This window comes from Pinus tabuliformis, chromosome J, assembly GCF_031772625.1.
Source record: "Pinus tabuliformis cultivar Carrire ecotype Pingquan chromosome J, CPIR1, whole genome shotgun sequence".
NCBI classification, from domain to species: Eukaryota; Viridiplantae; Streptophyta; class Pinopsida; order Pinales; family Pinaceae; genus Pinus; species Pinus tabuliformis.
In genome coordinates, this window is record NC_142295.1 from 354,976,503 (window position 1) to 354,997,215 (window position 20,713).

The 20,713-nt window shown below is 41.2% G+C and overlaps 1 pseudogene; it reads left to right on the forward strand.

Moving 5' to 3' along the window:
- LOC149227222 (CMP-sialic acid transporter 2-like) overlaps positions 1-20,486 on the forward strand; it is a 35,406-nt pseudogene extending 14,920 nt beyond the window's left edge.
- Positions 20,487-20,713: the final 227 nt, after the last annotated feature.

Consider the following 20,713-nt stretch of genomic DNA (forward strand, 5'->3'; position numbering starts at 1 on the left):
GCTATGTGGAAGGCACTAACTGGGCTATTAAAAAATAACAGTGACCATAGAAAATTGGCCCTGAAAGACAAACTTCGAAACATTAGAATGTAGAAAAATGACATTATTTCACAGTATCTCTCCAGGTCTACTCAAGTTCAAGATGAGCTTGGAAGCATTGGAGTGAATGTAGCAGAATATGACCTAGTGAGCGTAGCTCTTCTAGCATTTCCAAAATCCTGGCACAACTACCAGAACTTTGTGAATGTAATGGAAATATTACCGAATTGGGAAATGTTGTGGTCCAATTTGGTTCAAGAAGAGATCTGGAGGAATACCAGAGATGGAACATCATCCAAGGGAGAGGATGAAGACACTTTTTCTTTTGGGAATGGGAAGAAGGGAAGACCCAAATCAAACTCGATTCCAACCAAAATAATGGAAAGAAGAAAGACTTGAGCAAGATAAAATGTTTCCATTGCCATGACTACAAGCACTATGCAACAAAATGTCTACACAATAAGTCTAATAAGAAGCCTTCAGGAGGAGCAAGAGGTGAAGCACTAGCTTCACAATTCAAATTAGACTTCAACCTGATAGCATGCATGACCAAAACTATTATGGGGAGTGTGTGGTACCTTGATTCCGATGCCTTGTTCTGTATGATAGGGTGGAAGGATTTTTTCAGTAGGTTAGAGGAGAAGGATCTCTATATGCCTATCGAATTGGGGGATGATGGGAATTATAGTGCTATAGGAATTGGTATTGTCACCTTTGAAAGGGAGAAATCCTCCCCTCTTCTTCTCAAAGATGTTATGTTTGTACTTTGACTGAAGAAGAACGTGATCTCTATATAAGTATTGGAGGACCGTGGCTATGATGCTATTTTTAGTAAAGGGAAAGCCTTTTGAAGACACATAGCTACGGGCAAGTGAACCATATTGGAGTTCGAGTGAATAAACTATAAAAACTTAAGGTGGGAGATTATGCTACATTAACTAGAAAGGTAGAAAAAGTGCAGAGTTGAGATGTTGGAGAACTCTAGCATAGGAGATTGGGTCATCTACACCATGTTTCCAAAATCATGCAAAAAATTACCACCGATCTCCCTAAAGGCTCTCTTAATCAACATGATTTTTGCAACTGTTGAACATCGGGGAAATGTGTCAAATCCACTTTCCATGTTTGAGATAGCAGAGCAGATGCAATATTGGATCGAGTCCACTCTGATGTTTGTGGGGACTTTCTCTAGCCTCCACATAAAAACATAAGTACTATGTTATTTTTATTGATGATTTCTCTAGAAAATGTTGGATCTTATTCATGCACAAGAATGATGATTTTTTCTCAAAATTTGTTGAATTCAAGGCATTTGTTGAGAAGGATACGTGGAAGAAAGTGAAGGCCCTCAAGAGCGACAATGGAGGTGAATTTGTTTCAAATTCCTTCAAGGATTTTAGTGTCAAGGAAGGCATTCAAAGAGAGATGACAACACCCCATAACCCACAACAAAATGGGGTAATTGAGAGGAAGAACATGAGCACAGTGGGAGAAGCAATGGCCATGGTACATGATCAGGGCTGCCATTACATCTATTGGAAGAAGCATGCAACACCATAATCTACTTGTAGATTTGGATTCCTCATAGTATAATTGCTATGATCACACCGAAGGAAGCCTTCCCTCGGAGAAAGCTTGATGTGTCTCATTTAAAAAAATTTGGAGCTTCAGTTTATTGTCATGTCTCCAAGGATTAGAGGAGAAACTTGAGCCTACTTTAGAGTTAGGATTTTTTGTAGGATACACCAAAACTCCACACAATTACAAAGTGTATTTTCCTTCACTGATAATGACAATTGTAAGGAGATATGTCAAGTTTAATGAGGACAAGGTTTTGAGATTCTCTTTGGAATGAGAGCTAAGTATCCCACTGGAGTAGGAGCTTCTAGCGCCAAAGGAGGAGCCTCAGGATGAGCTTCAGGAGGTTGTGGAACAACCACATGTAGAGGAGAAGATGGGAGGCAGAGTGGAGGCACCCACTCAACCAAAATCTTCTAGAGATGGGAGAAATAGAATCAGGGAAGTTGATAGATTGATGCAAGATGCATGAGAGCATGTGGGAGAACTTACATCACAGTGTAGGTAGAGGAGGTCACGTGAGAGGTACATTGGTTACATGGATCTCATTAAGTCAGAGCCTTCTTCATTTGAGGAAGAAGTTTCTTAACTTGTTTGGGTTGATGCCATGGTGGAAGAATATGAATCCATAATGAAGAATAATGTATGGGAAGTGGTGTAGTGACCAAAAGGAAAATCAGTGGTTGGTTCCAGATGGATCTACAAAGTGAAGCATGCAACTGATTGGAGCATCGAGAAGTACAAGTCTAGATTTGTTGCAAAAGGATTTTATATGAGGAAACATTACCCCCCATGGAAAGGTATTCCTCCATCAGATCAATTCTTGCATTAGTTGCACAGATGGGTTGGAAAATCCACTAGGTGGATCTGAAGACTGCCTTTCTCAATGGTGTTGTTGAGGAGAAAATTTACATAGAGCAGCCAGAAGGATTTGAGACATATGATCAGGAGTCACATGTGTGCAGAATCAAGAGAACATTGTATGGTATCAAATAGGCACCCCAAGAATGGTACACTTGGATCGATAGTTATCTCATTAGATTGGGATTCACCAAAATTGAAGCAGATGTGAACATCTATCACATTGTGGTAGATGCTAAGTTGATTATTTTTGTTTTGTCTGTTGATGATTTAAAATAGACAAGTGATGAGAAGTTGATCTACTCTTGCAAAGAGGATCTTGTAATGGATTTTGGGATGAAAGACATGGGATTAATGCATTACTTCTTCGGGATAGAATTATGGAAAGGTGGTGGTGAATTGTTTAGGTCTGAAGGGAAGTATACCTCTGAAATACTTCAGAAATTTCACATGGAGAATTTTAAGCCTATGGACACACCTCTATCTACAAACTAAAGGAAGGAGAATTCCACTTCAGGTGAAGAGGTTGATGCTACCATTTATAAGTAGCTTGTGGGGTCTTGGATGTATCTTGTGAACACAAGACCCAATATGTGCTATGCAATAAACCAACAGAGTCAAGCTATGGTGAGGCCTACCAAGCTATATTGGAAGGCATCAAAGCATGTGTTACAGTACCTTAAAGGCACCACCGAGTATGGATTATGGTACAGGAGGACAGAGGGAGTGAAGCTCCAAGGCTTCATCGATGCATATTGGGCAGGGAGTCCATTAGACACGAAAAGTACTTCAGGTTCTATCTACAATGTATTAGGGTCAGTAGTTTTCATTTGTCGAATGTCTTTCGAATTCTTTAATTTTCAGTTTGAATAAGTTGAACTTATAATCACTGTCACTGTCATAAGTTAGAAAGTCATTGTCCAACATCGCCATGAGTTTATTCATCAATTAGTTTAGTCAAAGCATGAAACAATATCAAGTCATTGGTAGTCATGGTTACAAATTTTTGAATAGTAAATTCATGGGGTATGTGTCAGTTATGTGTCTATTAGAATGTTCTCTTGTGTGTTTTACAGTCAAAGTTCTATTTCTCAAGAAAAATTGTCTTTTCAGAATATCCTATTTCTTTTCCCCTTTCTCCCATCTCCCATTGTTCATTCATAAATCCCTTTCCCTATCCCCTATACATTAGCCATATGACTTTTATTTTTCCCATCCCATCCTAAGCCTATTCCCTCAAAAGACCATGATTACATATTATACATGACATAACCCATATATTCCCCCCACTATCTAAGCAATGTATCTACCCAAGTGTTCTAATGATTCACATACACAAATCATCATATCACCCCAAATAAAGATCCTTATCACATCATGCTACATGGAAAAATAGGTGCCAATTCAAATAAAAAAAATGACTGCCATATCTCTTGCATAGTGTCTGCATCGCTGAGTTCAAGTTGGTTAATTATCATGGTTGAAGAATAAGGATTGATTTGAAGCTAAGCCAGTGATCAAGGATAAATTTACAGCTATTACAGAGTCATTTTCTGTGAACTGGTCCTACGCAGTCATTGCTGCACTCAGCGCTACGCAACATCCTTCCAAAGCCATACAACCTTGACATGACTTGTTTTTCATTTTCTAGAGAGTAAGGATGAGGGTGCAACATATATTGAAGATCCACACCCTAGATCTAGCTCTGAAGGTATCATAAATAATCCAAAAATTTCCATTCAAAAAGGATCGGAGTGGAAGTGTTACACTAAAAAATGTCACCATGGCTATTTGCAGTTAGTATGGCTCCATCCACTGTCATACTATCCTCCTTGGCAAGTCTCATGCCTTTGCTCTTCATGTCAAACTTCAAGAAAGAGAGAAAAGTCATTAAAAAGTCAATTATCTCTGGTACGCAGTTTCTCTTAGCCTTACCTGCGTGTACACAACCCAATTTCACAATACCTGTGTACTTGTACGCTCTGTATGTAAAGGTGTGGGTGCGTACTCCTGTAAAGGTCAAAAGGCGCAAGTTTCACTCTAAAAAAGTTACTTGTGGTCATTTCTAGAGCATTCTAGAAGCTTGTTTGACGTGTATGGAGCGCCTCCAGATGGTTCATGTATCCCTATGAAAGAGGAACTTATCCCATCAAGAGGGGAGCTATCCCATCCAAAGAGGGGCTTATCCCATTGATGGTGGACCTGAATAACTTCCTCTAGAGCACTATAAATACAGGCATTGGGCCAAAGGGAGGGGAGGTTGAAAGCTGAACATTCCTAAGGGTAGATGCTGCTGGAATTAGGACTTCCTTGTAGAAGCTTGTGAGGATAGATTACCATCTTTACTTGTTTCCATTGGGAGGTGGGTGAGCTGATCAGAGTAAGGGATAACTCTTGTGGACCCTGGGAGGAGCTTGCACAACACCAAGGCTTAGGTTGTAATGGTTCCTTTTGTTACCTTTAATACAAATTAGTCCATTCTTCTCAACAATTTGTTATTTATGAGTTGTTTCATATACTCCTTGGTCTATATGTTAAATATGTTTTATTTTATGTGATATTCAGGTGCTATTTAATCGTTTGATTGTTAGTGAATGCAGGTTTTGAAGGGAAGGAGGAGCTCATCCGAATCAACGAAGCTGGACTACTACAACAACATTGGATTACAGGTGGGATCTAAACACTTGATTTCTCATATTGTAAAAGCATATTTAGGGAAGGATTGCTCTTATTTGTCTTGTTTGTCATTAGAAAGTCTTAGGCTTCTAGGAAGGTCGGTTGTGTCCGCACTAACGACTCTTTCCTCGTGACAAAATGGAAACTCCGCTGGGGAATCCATGAATGTGTTTGAGTTCTTTTTGATTTTATATTTTGGTATGAGAAAAATCGCTTGTTTTCTGATTTTTGGCTGTCTAACTGTGTATTTGGGTGGGTTAGCTTAGAGTCAATTTAGATTTTTATTTTTCTTAGCTTTTCCAGTAGTACACAGTCTCTGAGTTTGACACAGTGCGTACTTGTACGCACTGCGTCTTTGTGCACAGGGCGTACCCGCGCCTGTGTAAACAGATCACCTACGTACCCCTGTCAAATTTGAGAAAATTCCATTTTTCCTCTTTTTGCTCTTTAGATTTTGTTTTTACTGCCCAGATCCATTAGTTTACTGTCAAAGATCTTCACCTGAACTTGTCCCGTTAGTGTCGAGGGTTTTGGTGGAATTCATAGGGATTTTGCCTTAGGGTTCGATTTTTAACTGGTCCTGTAGTGACTTTGGCGTTAGAGGTTGTCAAACTTTGGATCTCCTTGGTTTTGACCAGTCCTCTTAGGAGTCGGGCCTGTCATAGAAGTCACCCTTGTGAGAGACCTACCTTTGTGTCTTCTCTTTGCGAATCTCGAAAAGTTTGTTTGTTAAAGCCTTGAATTCCATTCTTGAGAAAAAAGAACAAAAAGATTTCGTTTTTGTTTTTTGGTTAGTTTATGATTCTGCATGAGCTGATCCTTAGTTGCATTTTGACTGAATAAAACATCCGGGAATCATCCTTGTAGGCTTTTGACCTCATTATTTTTTGCTTTTAGGTAAATTTACTTTTAATTTTCTTTTGAGTGAATTTGATTTGATTGTATTAGATTTGTTAAATTCGATTTGATAAAATAGTTTTTACATGCTTTATTAATATAGAAAAAACACAAAAATTCTTTTGGAAAAAGTTTGCTTTGGTAGAATTTGTAGACTTTTGGGAGAAAAAGGAAATTTCGTAGAGTAATTAGTGGTCATGAGTTGTGTGTTTTGAAAAGATAAAGAGAGTTGTTTCTTTGATTGTCTTTACTAAGAAAGTTGTTTTCTATAAAATTTGCATTTTCCAACTCTCTTAGTTAGGAGATTCATTGAAAAAAGAAAAGTAGTGTAAATCATCTTAGGTGCATCTTTGTAGTGGTTGCGAGTCGAGTCTACACACCACCAGTTTCATCTCCACTACCTTTTGTCTTTAAGAAAAACCATAATATTAACGCTTAAAGTAAAATCAACTTAGTAACTTTTATTTACTAGGGCTCTGAAACACCAATTTAGATCAGGCTAGTGTCTTGGAGTAGGAGAGTAATTAACTCTCCAAGACAACAAAACCAAACAAGTAGCTTATCTTGTGATAGAATAAATCCAATTGTTTCATTTGTACTCTGGGAAAGCTCCTCTTAAAGGAGAAGCACGAGCTCGTGTCCGAACCAGTGAGGGGATCAATCCTCCCTCGTTGGGAACGACGCCAGACACGCACGTATTACAAATGGTAAACCTCGGATTAACCATTGTCGAGGAGCCAGGGGTCACTTGTCGGTAAACCTTGGATTATTGTCAAGGAGCCGGCAAGGGGATTGAGCTTGATACTCTGCCCTTGCGTGCTGTCGGAGTGTAGACTGTTCCCCCAGGTGCATTTGTTGCGGTTGGTAACCTTAGTGACCTTTATCTTTAGGATTCTATCGAGGTGACGGTGGAGGGAAGATCCCACTGTACCTGGAGCAGACGTCGGATAGACTCACTTGGATTTTCCGGGGGGTTCACTTCACTCGAGACGGTTAAAGTGGAGGAACTTGTGCCGGTCTATTCATTAAGCAGGTTGCCGGGGTAACTGTTCCACCCGCCACTTCTGTACTGAATCCGGCGATGTTGGGTTTCATCTCCAACTAGCGTTTTCGGTCTGGAAGGTTACTGTTTGTGCTTGGTTTGACGCCCTAGATTCTTTAGGCGTATGATTCAAATTTGTTTGGTTCTTTAGAGACTTTAGGTGGTTTGCTTTGAGATTTTACTTTGTTTGCGTGTGCAGTAGTTAAAAGGTTTTAACTGTGGCAGAATTACCGAGACAGTCCCGTAGACTTCAGGGCAAGTCTCCTGAGGTTGTTTCTGTGGCCGAATTGTTGAGAAAATCCCGTAGACTTCGGGGTGAACCTCCTCAAGATGTCCCGAGTCATTACGAAGGTTTAAAGGTCCTTGTAACTCCTCCTAGTGGCAGTAGAGTAGGTTCACCTGAAGAAGGAGAGTCTTCGTTGGTAGTCCATCAAGATTACCAAAGTCTAGAGACAGGTTATAATCCTGAAGCAGTTGCAGTTTCCGAGCTTGCTGGTAGTTTTTCATATACTAGTGATATAGGTGAAGAACCTGAAATATCTGAACCTGTTACTCCAACTTCTAGTGTACCAGATTCACCTAGGGTAGAAAGAGTCATCACCGAAAATCTTCCTACTGGTTTGATAGCTATTGAAGAACTTGCTCCAGAGGAAGAATTAGGCGTATCTATCCTTGAAGATCAACCTACTATTGATCTAAGGGAGCGTGAATCTATCTTTTACAGTCCTGCTAGAAGTACTACTTGGTACCTTTCGTTAACCAATTATTTAGACAACTCAGGGGTAGGTTTTTCTCCACCTCGTACTCCTTTTCCACCTGGAGGTATTTATACTCCTGTAAATATGTCTGGTCAGTCGTCCGTGTTCACTCAATCTCCTGAATCTTTCTTACACGGCGGTCCTTCTGTTCCCACCGGGTATCAGTCACTTTCTGGTACCTTTGCGGGGGCATCTCCTCAACCCATTGATCATGGGTTATTAGCTGGAAACAATGGTAATAAACCGTTGGGTGTAGGGGACATTTACATGATGTCAGGTTCAGTTCCCGTTTCTCAACCTCAAGGTGGCCAATTACCGCCTGGGGGTCAGCCTCAATTAACGCCTGGGGGGCAACCTCAAGGTACACAAATTGTGTTTGGGGGGAAACCTCAAGGCCAGTATGTACCCATAGTACAATACATGCCTCAAGGTCAACCCCAGCCTCCATATGTACCCCAGGGTCAACCTCAGTATCAATATTTACCTCAAGGGTATCAACCTCAAGGGTATCAACCTCAAGGTCAAGGTCAACCCCAGTATCAGTATTTACCCCAAGGTTATCAACCTCAAGGTCAATACTCGAGTCAAGGTTATCAACCACCTCAAGGTCAGTCATATGTTCAAGGTATGGGAACTGTGCCTTTCAGTTATCAATGCTATCCTCAATCCGGTTATGGATCTCAGTATCCTCAACCTATTACGGGTCAATACCCCGGAATGATAGTGTGGGATCCATCACAAGGTCAACAGGTGTTGCAGCCAAGTATACAGTTGTTACCTCAAACTGGACAACCCGTAGTTTCTGGTTCACCCCAGCAAACGCAACCTGTCCAGTCAAATGTTCAAACTTCTGTAACTTCGGTAGTTACTCAACCGCCAATTGCACCTAGTACTCCATCTCAAATGGCTGCTGCAACTACCACAACATCTACCGCACTTACTTCTGGAGTATCGACAGCTCCGGTTTCTACTGTCTCTGCAACCACTCCTCAGACATCTTTACCGTTGTCCGGATCTACGATTCAAACCACGGTCCAGATGCCTGTAGGGCAGCCTGGTTTAAGTACTGTTGTAACAAGTCAACCTCAATTTACCTACCAACAGTACCAGGGACAGTACCAACTCGGTCTTGCTGTCCAACAACCGGTTTACCAGTATCAACCGTATCCTGGGTACACTTATCAACAACCTCAGCAACCCCAGTACAGTCCGGTTAATCCTGGTTTTCCAGGAGGATATAATATCCCGAATGCGATTCCTGTTCCTAGTTATCCTGGATATCCTCCTCCTGGAACTGGTATTGTGACCCAGAGTTTTAGAGATCCTAACCGGCAATTACCTTTTATCGCAACTTTGGATTTACCCAACTTGACGCGCCTAACGAACGATCCAATTCAATATCTTTCGTTCTGGCTGCCAATGCCAAATAAGTTGCCCAGTGATATACCCAAGTTCGAAGGTAAGTCTGGAGAGGATCCGTCCAATCACGTGATGACTTACCACCTCTGGTGCGCTTCAAATTCTATCTCGGATGATTCGATCCGCTTACGTCTTTTCCAGCGTACGCTCATTGGTCTCACGGCCAAGTGGTACATTGAGTTACCACGGGCCTCTTTTTACAATTTTAGCCAGTTAGCTACCTCGTTCCTAACTCATTTTCAGTTGCCGGTCAGATACGACAATGGTACTGAGTTATTAACTTGATTAAAACAATCGACGTCCACTTATATTTCCGATCATATTCATGAATGGAGGCGTCGAAGACGTTTAGTGAAAGTTTTTATCCCGGATCAAATCTTAGCTGAATGGTTTGTAAAATCATTATTACCGAAGATTACTGAAGATGTGGCTAATGCCGGAGTAGTTACTGAGGAGCAAGTCATTTCTCAAGCCTAGTACCTTGACTTAGTTTACACTCAATCGGGTACGTTGCACGAGAAGATCCCAGATCTTCCTAAGTCGAATCAAATCGATGCTGCTCCTTCGGGGTCCCATGCTGCTGATGGCATGATTAGTACGGTGAATACTAAAAGTAAGAAGAAATCCTCAAAGAATTCTTCTCCAATAATAACCTTACCGGACTCCCCGACAAGAGAATCTTCTCCTGAAATTACCGCCGACATTCACGCTGTAGAGTCATCTACGGCTAAATCAAAAAATAGTGGTAAGAAGAAAGGTAAGAAGAAGGATAAAGCAGACAACGCTCCAAAGGAGAAAAAAGAGAAGTCGGAATCTAACGACGAAAAGTGCAAACCTCGCTATCCTTGTTTAATTTGTGAAGAAGATCATTTCACAAGAGATTTCCCTCATCGGGCAGAGGTTGTGAAAATCGTTAAAGGTTCCCCAACTCCTGCTGTTTTGAAAGATCCATTTCCAAAGCAGGAGAGTAAAATGATAGGTTCTTCCTCGAGTGCCAGTGAAGAACCCATTTTGATGATGTCTCATGTACGGATTGCGACTTGATCGCAAGATTATGGTAGTAAGAATCCTATTGATGGTAAAGAAGCGAAATCTTCTCATTATAATCCATCAACCTCAGCTCCCGGTTCTGATCCACTACAGATCGAGAAACCTAACCCGGACTTGGTAATCAAACCGCCCGCCAAGGGTATACTTCGAAAGTCTGCTTTCAATCCACATGCGAGAGCAGCTCATAATTATAACATTGTTGAGGATTTAACTGTTTCACCCTCAGCAATTTCGGCTTTGGAAGTGCTGCAATCATGCCCTGCACAACGAAAATTACTCTTGTCGGCTATAGGAGCTGTTGATATTCAGGACCCAAACCTGATAATCTTTGATCTAGAAAATAGTACACCGCGTCTCCCTCATCAGATGGCTTTCCAGATACCAGTGATAGTAAAAAACAGGCCTATTCATCGGACTGTAATTGATGAAGGAGCTTCTACATGTATTATGTCGATTCAGTGTTGGAGATCGCTTGGTTCTCCTTCACTGAACCAATCCCCGACGATTCTTAAGGCTTTTGATGGCCATGGGTTCCATCCGTTTGGCATTCTATAGGATTTGCCTATAGGGGTTGAAGGAAAAACCGTTAGTCTGGATGTGGAGGTGGTTGATGCCCCTCTAGACTACAACCTTCTTTTGGGTCGCAGTTGGTCTTACGCTATGATAGTGGTCGTGTCATCGGTCTTCAGAGTTATAAAGTTTCCACATAATGGTAAGATCGTAACGATAGACCAGCTGGCTTACTTTTCATCCAACCCAGCCTCTTTAGAGAGTATCCAGCATGTCGGTAAAATGACTATCCCTTACAAGGATGTTGGTGTAGGATTAGTTAAAGATTCCGGTTTACTGGGAACTTTTCCTTTTCCTTCGATCAATGCAGACCCTTCATTCGCATCCATTCATATGATTACTTCAGACACTATTATTTACGATGATCCTTGGATTGTCCCATCTGAATCTGAGATAGACTCATTCGGAAATGCAATGTCTTTGAGTCCATATGAAATTGCTTATGAAGCCGTGCAGTCTTTTACCGACTCGCGTTCAACCCAAATCAACCAAATGAATGTGGTCCGTGAGGAATCACTTTTCAAATCAACCTCAGAACGGATAACATTTCTTGAAGTCGTGTCATCTAACGAACAACTTCGCGAAATCCTAAGTTTAGACGATCTACCATAGGAAGATCTTCATCATAGATCTTCGTTTTTACCTGAGGGTGATGACTTTGAGAATGATTTTTCATCAATTTTTAAAGCTGAATATGTCAAGGACGCTCAAAATCCCATGAAACATCCTGATTCAGAGTTGAATTTGGGAAACATTTCCCAAACTATTGCCATTGACATTTCAGTCAAAACCGGAGTTATTGAAAACATTCATATAGGTGCCTCGTGTACAGATAACGAAATTCAAACATACAAGGTTCTATTTCAAGAATTCCGCGACGTGTTTGCCTGGTCCTATGAGGAAATGCCAGGAATTGATCCCTCCATTGTTGTTCATGAAATCAAGACCTACCCAGACGCTAAACCCGTTCGGCAACATCTGTGTCAGATACACCCTAGGAAAGCGGCTGCGATTAAAGCAGAAGTCGAGAAGTTGTTGAAAGCAGGTTTCATTTATCCGATCCCGTTAACAGATTGGGTATCGAATATTGTTCCGGTTAACAAGAAACAAGGAACAATAAGAATATGTATCGACTATAGGGATATAAATCGTGCTTGTCCAAAAGACAACTATCCCACGCCCTATATCGATCAAATAATTGATGATTGTGCCGGCAGTGAAATATTTTCCTTTATGGACGGTTTTTCTGGTTACAACCAAATCAATATTCTACCTGCCGATCAACCAAAAACGGCTTTCATTTGTCCTTGGGGGACATTTGCTTACTGCAAATTTCGATAATGCCGGAGCCACTTTCCAATGGGCAATGTCTTACGCGTTTCACGACATCAAGCACATTGTGCAACCGTATCTCGATGATTTGCCTGCTCATTCTTTACATCGAGCTGATCACCTTGTCCACTTACGTGCTATTTTTATGAGGTGTCGGCATTATCGAATTCGGTTGAACCCACACAAATGTGTCTTCTGCATAGAAGTGGGATGATTTCTAGGATTTGTCGTTTCAAAAGCCGGTATCCGCATCGATCCCTCAAAGGTTGAAGCCATCATCAAATTGCCTCCTCCTTCGAGTCTGCGACAACTCCAAAGTTTGCAGGGGAAAGCAAACTTTTTACGTCGATTCATTCCTAACTATGCCAAGGTTACAAAGGGTTTCACCCGGTTGTTGAAACAAAACGCTCAATTTTCTTGGGATGAGATAGCTCAGAAATCTTTTGATGCACTTAAGCACGCGTTGACCCATGCACCATTGCTGCATCCTCCCAACTACAACCAGGACTACTTTTTGTATCTCGCCGCTTCCCACTCCACCATTGGAATGGTCTTAGTTCAGGAAGACGAATTCGGAACGGAACATGTGATATATTATCTTAGTAGGACGTTAAATCCCACCGAGCTAAAATATTCTCATGTGGAGAAATTGGCCTTGGTAGCCGTTCAAGCTGTCCAGCGATTTCGTCACTACATTCTTCTCTGTAAAACTACCGTGATTTCGGATTGCAACCCTATGATCTATATCTTGACTAAACAATTGCTAGGGGGCAAGTACTCCAATTGGATTGTTATCCTGCAGGAGTTCGATTTGGAGTTCGAGAAGTCCAAGTCTAAGAAATCCTTAGATTTTGCGAAATTGATGTGTGACTTCCCGCGTGCTGACACGGAAACTGTGGCAGAGGAACCCATTGCAGACGAATCTTTGTTTCTTATCAGCACTTTAGATCCGTGGTATGGGGATATAATCATCTATCTCCAAACCCAATCCTTTCGGCCCGAAGCTTCAAAGTCAGAACGCCGGAAAATTCGATTCCAGTCCCAACAGTAAAAAATTATTGGAGATACTCTTTATCGTCGTGGGGCAGACTTAGTTTTTCGTCATTGCTTAACTCATGAAGAGGCAGAAAGGGTTCTGAATGACTGTCATTCTAGAGCATGTGGCGGTCATGTGTCTGGGTATGCCACAGCTCAGAAGGTGTTGCGTGCTGGCTATTTCTGGCCGTCCATGTTTAAAGATTGTATCATTGCGGTCCGGAAATGCCACAACTGTCAAGTGTTTGATCGCAAGATGCGCGCACCACCTGCTCCTCTCCACCCTATAATTGGCGTTGGTCCTTTTGCTAAATGGGGTATCTATTTTATTACATGTAACCCTCACTCGGCTGGGGGGCATGCGTATATCATCCTTGCGGTTGATTATTTTACTAAGTGGGCCGAGGCGATGCCTACATTCGAGGCAAGCGGCAAGACAGCAGCGATTTTCGTATTCAATCATATTATTACTAGGTTTGGTGTCCCACAAGCAATAATCACTGACCATGGGCGCCATTTTCGAAACATTATGATGACAAAACTTACAAGCCAGCTTGGTTTACGTCATGATAGTTCTACTCCTTATTATCCTCAAGCAAATGGTTTGGTTGAATCCATCAACAAAGTTCTAGTTATCATGATCCGACGAATCATTGGTATTCATCGGTCGAATTGGCATAACATGTTATTTTCAGCGCTTTGGGCATACCGAACCTCAGTAAAAACATCAACAGGGTTCACTCCTTTCCAACTAGTTTATGGTTTGGAAGCAATGTTGCCCATTGAATGCGAAATCCCATCACTTCAAATGGCTATCGAATTACTCCCAGCTACTTCCGAAGAGGAGAAGCGTCTGTTATACTTAGCTAAATTAGATGAGACTCGACGTGATGCTGCTTTGGCAATCGAGACTCACGCAAAAAGGATGAAAGCTCAGTATGATCGTAACGTGACCCCTCGTAATTTTTCAGAAGGAGACCTAGTGCTATTATATGATCAAGCTAACGATAAATTAGGCGCTGGAAAATTCGTTCCCATGTGGCATGGGCCCTACATTGTCAAGTGAAAGCTAGCAAAAGGGGCCTATGAGCTGGTAGATTTTGATGGGGACTCTTTGGGTAAGCCCAAAAATGGACTTTACCTAAAGAGGTATTATGCTTAAATGGTGGGTATGGAGATTCAGTTAGTTTTAGTTAGGTTACTTTTTCTTTCTAGCTGGTATGTGTGCTTATTTTAGACTGTGTGCTTAGTTTAGAGAGTGTGTTTTTCGTCATTATTCTGGCTTATCTTGGTTTTACTCTTGATATTGCAGATGTCGATGCCTCTCCAAACGTACATTGGATTTTCTGATGGTGCTTGTCGTAGTACATGGAATATCTCTTCTGCAGCTTGGGTTATCTATTCGCCCTTTGACGAGTTAGTTTCTATGCATGGGGTGAGCCTCGGTCAAACAACAAACAACATTGCAGAATACAGTGCAGTGATTGAGCTATTATCTGAATCTATTTCATTTGGGATTCGGAGTTTGATAGTGAGGTTAGATTCTGAACTCGTTGTATTACAGCTTAATAGAGTCTATGCCATTAGAAATCCGGTGTTATTAAGATTGTTTTTGAGGGTGCGTCTCTTGGAACGTGAATTTGATTACATTGAATATCAGCATATTCCAAGGTCTTTAAATACATTAGCAGATGCAATGGCGTCTCGAATGTTAAATAGACATTTGTAACAATCATAAATGTAAATTTATAAACATTTCATCACACATGTTTAACAAAATAAGCCGGTAATAATGATATATATAGATAGGAGTGTGTCAACAATATACATCGTCTTCGATCATAGGTTGAAAAACACCTTATGATCGGAAAAAATGATAAGTACAAAAAACCAAAAATGTCGCATGTGTCTACAAAGTGACTAGCCAATCACTGGTGGTGCTCTCTATACGAGACCACTGCCCACGCTACCCTACACAGGAACCTCCTGAAAGGTCCTGGGACTGTGACCACGTAGTGCCGAAGTCGGATAGGAATGTCATCTATAGTGGTCTCTGGTATACCCGCCATCAGACGCTCTAGATCCTGTTCCAGCTCAGCTAAGGTCTCTGCGGCCGCATCCTATGGGGCCAGTGCTGGTACAGCTGGTACTCTTCTCTCAAAAGCCCGGAGATTGGCCGGACGCCGTGGACCTACATCTAAATTTTGAAAATTTGTGCTGTCAGTTTTGAGACGATATATATAAAAAAAAAAAAAAAAAAAAATAGATAATTTTAAAAACTTGTGAAAAATGAAATACCTCTGTCGTCCCATTGTTCTCCCTGTGGAAGAACCATGTCCGGATCATTGCGAAAATCCATTCCAGCATAAGGAAAATCCTGGATCGCAAAGACCTAGCCCTCCAGCCAGTGAAAGTAACCATCGGGAAATCGAACAACTGCTGCTCTCTCATCAGGATGCCGGGCCATTACCGCAACCCATCTCGTTAACTTAGGCTCCCGAGGAGGCCCAACTGGAACTGTAAGATGCTGGGGGATTAGCATTGGAACTCTCTCTAGGGCAAAGCTCACAACTAAAGGACCATATCCAAAAGTCTTCAGTTGTCCGTTCTTTGCCCTGGTTAGTTGGCCCTTCATATTGGCCAACACAGCATCGCACCAGTTGAAAATGGTGCCTTGGAAGCAATCTATAGCCATCCGCATTTGGGAACCAGTGGCTATGTGCAAAGCGGCAGCACCGCAAAGTCTGGTAACTGTAAAGGCAATTACCATAAGTTCAGGTCAGGATATGTATTTGATTTCTATCCCCTTATCCTGGTTTTGATTGTTGCACCACTCTAGCCGGAGACTAGCAAGGGATTGGCCACCCGGCCTAGTCCCGAATAGAGAGAGTTGCTCGCCCCTGTTAGGCAAGCCAGTGAGAAAGTATATGTCAGAGGACTCTATCTCGAGCTGGTGTTCTCCGATGTAAAAACATTGATCCTGAATGTTCCACCTTTCAACCAGCCACTCTAAGAATGGCACCTGGGCCCTCATGCCAGGTATGGCCCAGTACTTGTAGAGACCGCATGCCTTTAAAGCATCAATGGAAGGTTGATGACCTATTGCGGCCAAATCGACATCTTCGTGTTCTCTTTCACGCCAATCTAGCATGGTGGGTAGTCTACACACCAAAAAACATTGATTAGAATTCATAAAATTAAAATTTGATGGTTGATTTTTGTGTTTAGGGTTTGAAAATCCACTTTACGCGGAGTACGCACCCCGCGTTCAGAAAACAGAGCGGCGGGACGCAGCTGTTCTGAAGGTGGGCTGCGTACTCCGACCTTTTTCCCATATACGAAAAAGTCGGGGTACGCAGGTCGCCCATGGGGCACCTGCGTCCCCCGAGAAGCGAACCCTAAAACCCAAAACCCTCTAAAAAATCAAACTAAGACTTGAAATGAAATTCTAAATGGATGAAATTGAAGAGGAGGATGTTGTGAAATACCTGAAAGAGACGACGCTCGATTCTGACGGTCGGATTCTCCGCAAAGTCCACGGGAAGTTTCTTGTCAAAAGCCCTTTTCTCAACCTCAACAGTAAAATGGTAAAAATGACATGGTAAAAAGTCTTTTTATAGGTTTTTTGGATAAATGAATGCTAAATTTGTTTATTTTTCACCATGAAAGGATATTTTTCAATGTATTTTTGCCCATCTTAAACAGGTATGAGTAATGTGTTGTTTTTGTGCAGGACAAAGGGGCTTTTGGGTAAAATCATCATTTTTCACGAACCAAGAAATCAGAGTCATCTTTTAAGCCCTTTTCTTACTCCTAAAACATGAAAAGATTGCCGAGCGTTTCTTTTACACTCGTTAAAACAGAATTAAAAGACGGTCCTCTTATAGCCCTTTTCTGACCATAAAAACACGAAAAGATTGCCCGATTTTTGTCGTTTCAAATTCGATATTGGAAATAAAACTACATGCCTCTAATCGCTTTTTACTTTTCAGGTCAAAGGCATTAATCATGAAAGTACTCCTTGGTCGCAAGATCAAGCGGTTCTCTCAGGTATTATTTTATACTTTTTCGGGCTTGGGAGACACAAATTTACGAAAAATTTCACCTTGGAGTCTTCTTTAGTTTTTTCAAACTCTCTAAAATTGAAAAACGCCGAGTTTCTCCTATACTGGACTCGTTAAAATTTCACAGTAAAGGACCTGTTCGATTACAAACAGGAATGGACCACTCCTTCTTAGGGTCCGAATCTAAACTAAGTTGGACTCATCCGAAGGATGAGCTTATAATCAAGCATATGTTATCCTCCTCAAGCTTGTAAAAAATAAAGAGGTACTTGCCAGAAATGGTGGGGGAAAAGAGAGAAGAATGAACCTATTTGTCATCCTTTGTTACAGAAGAACCTTATCACCGCTCTTGAACACGACACTTTTCATTCACCTGGGTTGGGAAATCCTTTGCCTTAAAGTTGATCAAACCACTTTGAAAGTCTTCAACCGTTTCCGGGTATTAACTTTGGGTCAATTGTCACCAAGCCATCTGTCGTGTCGTTATGTGTTCAAGAGGTCTCTGCAAATAAACCATTCATATGCAAAATACTCGTCATCCATTTGACCATCCCTGAGTCAGTCCTTACAGCAACATTTCTTCAACTTGAACAATGATTTCGTGTTGTGGGCTTGCCTGCAACGGGTCGCTTTCTATCGACATCAGCACATTATCTAGAAAGACGACTTAGAAATCGTCAGTACCTTGAAGTCTGCATGCATCAATGGCAGGTTTCTCGCCTTTGACGACAGTTTACATCATTGACTTTCGATCAAAGGATTCCATGACGTGTTCGACATCAACCCATTCATTCACATTTCATGGATTGTACTAGGTACTTTGAGAACCATTGACATTACTGGTGGTCTCTCTCACACTTGTTAACGGTTTACATCATTGACCGGTAATCAAGTGGTTTCTACCATGCTCGACATCAACTCATTTATTCGCATGGATAGAATCGTACCAATTCGGGAAGTAGAAATGAAGACCCTGGATCTAGTTTCCACCATCCAGGCTGCGAGGAGTTTTGTATTCATTATATAGTAGACTAATCATAAACAGATGGCTGCATCCATACTGTGTATACAAAAGTCTATGATTGTGATGTACTGCAAAATCATTCTTGTATCAGAGCAGTAGTTAGATTGTTAGTTAAAGTTTTCAATCTGAGTATGGGAATGCCTACCTCAGCGATGATATCATCTTATATATGTATTTTTTGTTGAATATTTGCAGGTTCTGACCAGGCTCTCCGCAAGATACTCCTTGAAATGATAAAGTACTTCACCCTTCCTAGATCATAAAAACCCTAATCTACTACAGGCTTCGCACTTTAGGGGGCAATCTGTTACACTAAAAAATGTCACCATGGCTATTTGCAGTTAGTATGGCTCCATCCACTGTCATACTATCCTCCTTGGCAAGTCTCATGCCTCTGCTCTTCATGTCAAACTTCAAGAAAGAGAGAAAAGTCATTAAAAAGTCAATTATCTCTGGTACGCAGTTTCTCTTAGCCTTACCTGCGTGTACGCAACCCAAGTTCACAATACCTGCGTACTTGTACGCTCTGTATGTAAAGGGGTGGGTGCGTACTCCTGTAAAGGTCAAAAGGCGCAAGTTTCACTCTAAAAAAGTTACTTGTGGTCATTTCTAGAGCATTCTAGAAGCTTGTTTGATGTGTATGGAGCGCCTCCAGATGGTTCATGTATCCCTATGAAAGAGGAACTTATCCCATCAAGAGGGGAGCTATCCCATCCAAAGAGGGGCTTATCCCATTGATGGTGGACCTGAATAACTTTCTCTAGGGCACTATAAATACAGGCATTGGGCCAAAGGGAGGGGAGGTTGAAAGCTTAACATTCCTAAGGGTAGATGTTGCTGGAATTAGGACTTCCTTGTAGAAGCTTGTGAGGAGAGATTACAATCTTTACTTGTTTCCATTGGGAGGTGGGTGAGCTGATCAGAGTAAGGGAGAACTCTTGTGGACCCTGGGAGGAGCTTGCACAACACCAAGGCTCAGGTTGTAATGGTTCCTTTTGTTACCTTTAATACAAATTAGTCCATTCTTCTCAACAATTTGTTATTTATGAGTTGTTTCATATACTCCTTGGTCTATATGTTAAATATGTTTTATTTTATGTGATATTCAGGTGCTATTTAATCGTTTGATTGTTAGTGAATGCAGGTTTCGAAGGGAAGGAGGAGCTCATCCGGATCAACGAAGCTGGACTACTACAACAGCGTTGGATTACAGGTAGGATCTAAACACTTGATTTCTCATATTGTAAAAGCATATTTAGGGAAGGATTGCTCTTATTTGTCTTGTTTGTCATTAGAAAGTCTTAGGCTTCTAGGAAGGTCGGTTGTGTCCGCACTAACGACTCTTGCCGCGTGACAGGAAGCGCAAGTTGCTTGTGACAATTGCATTAAAAATGCTTAGAAGTTCACAAGGAATACTAACTACGTGGTCAAAGTGAGCTAGAAAGTATGAATACAATGTCACTTCAATAAAAAGTTTGTTGAAGACTCTAAAGTGCTCATTATCATTGATTGATCTACTTCGGACATGGGAAAGAAAAGTCATCACAGAGGATAACAAGTAATATTGAAAGGCCTATTTGACTAATTGAGTACCACATGGGATGAGGTCAAGGTCTATCCCATTCCAACAACATTATATCTTGTTAAAAATCTTTTGTAGTACTATATCTTTTTTCATGTTGATGTGCCAAGCTACCAGATCTTGAAGAAATTGAACATTATCAGTACAGGTGTACTGTATCAAATTATTTTAAACAGAAAATTAATGGATATTCAATGGTCATCTTATATTCTCTTGTCTATTGGATGCACAACTGCATAGTTGAATTCATCATCAGATCATGTTTTACAGACTCCCATACAAGGTTGGTTCATGGCTATTATCATGGCACTGCTCAGTGGATTTGCTGGAGTTTACACTGAGTTGATCATTAAAAAATGACTTTCGAGGAACATCAATGTGCAAAATTTCTGGTTGTATATCTTTGGCATGATTTTCAATGTTGGCTATGCTCACACAAGATTATGATGAAATTATGAACACGGGATTTTTCCAAGGTTATTTAGCCATCATTGTATGCATGAATATCAACCATGCCCTTAGTGGAATCACAATATCTATGGTGATGGATGTCATATGATGAGCTCGTCTTGGTAAAGGTTTTTAGGGTTGTGTAATTTGTTAGCAGTCTTTGAAGGTGTCAATACGCCCTTGTCCTCACTATGCAACGTGTCTATGAAACACACCCTATTGTCGTTTATATCCAAAAAATATGAGTATTCTATTGCTATTGTAGTCCACATAGTTTTCCACAAAGGTCCAAAAGAGATTTCCCTATGTACATAGATAAATGGCTCCACCTATAAG